The sequence below is a fragment of the Penaeus monodon genome, chromosome 20 (genome assembly GCF_015228065.2).
Source record: "Penaeus monodon isolate SGIC_2016 chromosome 20, NSTDA_Pmon_1, whole genome shotgun sequence".
Taxonomy (NCBI): domain Eukaryota; kingdom Metazoa; phylum Arthropoda; class Malacostraca; order Decapoda; family Penaeidae; genus Penaeus; species Penaeus monodon.
Genome location: NC_051405.1, coordinates 5,876,333 through 5,876,566, shown reverse-complemented (window position 1 = coordinate 5,876,566; position 234 = coordinate 5,876,333).

Here is a 234-nt window from a genome sequence, read left to right as displayed (position 1 = left end):
TTTGCTGGGTATTAATTACTTTTTAATTAATTTAATTTTAATTAAATTTTATTTTAAATAAAGATATAATTTGTAAAATATATCATTCATGTTAAGATGGGTTTATTAATTATAATTTTATAAAATTTAATTAATTAATTATTTAAATTTAAAATATTTAAAATTTAAATTTATTTACTTTTCAAAATATTAAATAAAATCTAAACCTTAATTTTTTTGGGTTTTTAAAAATTC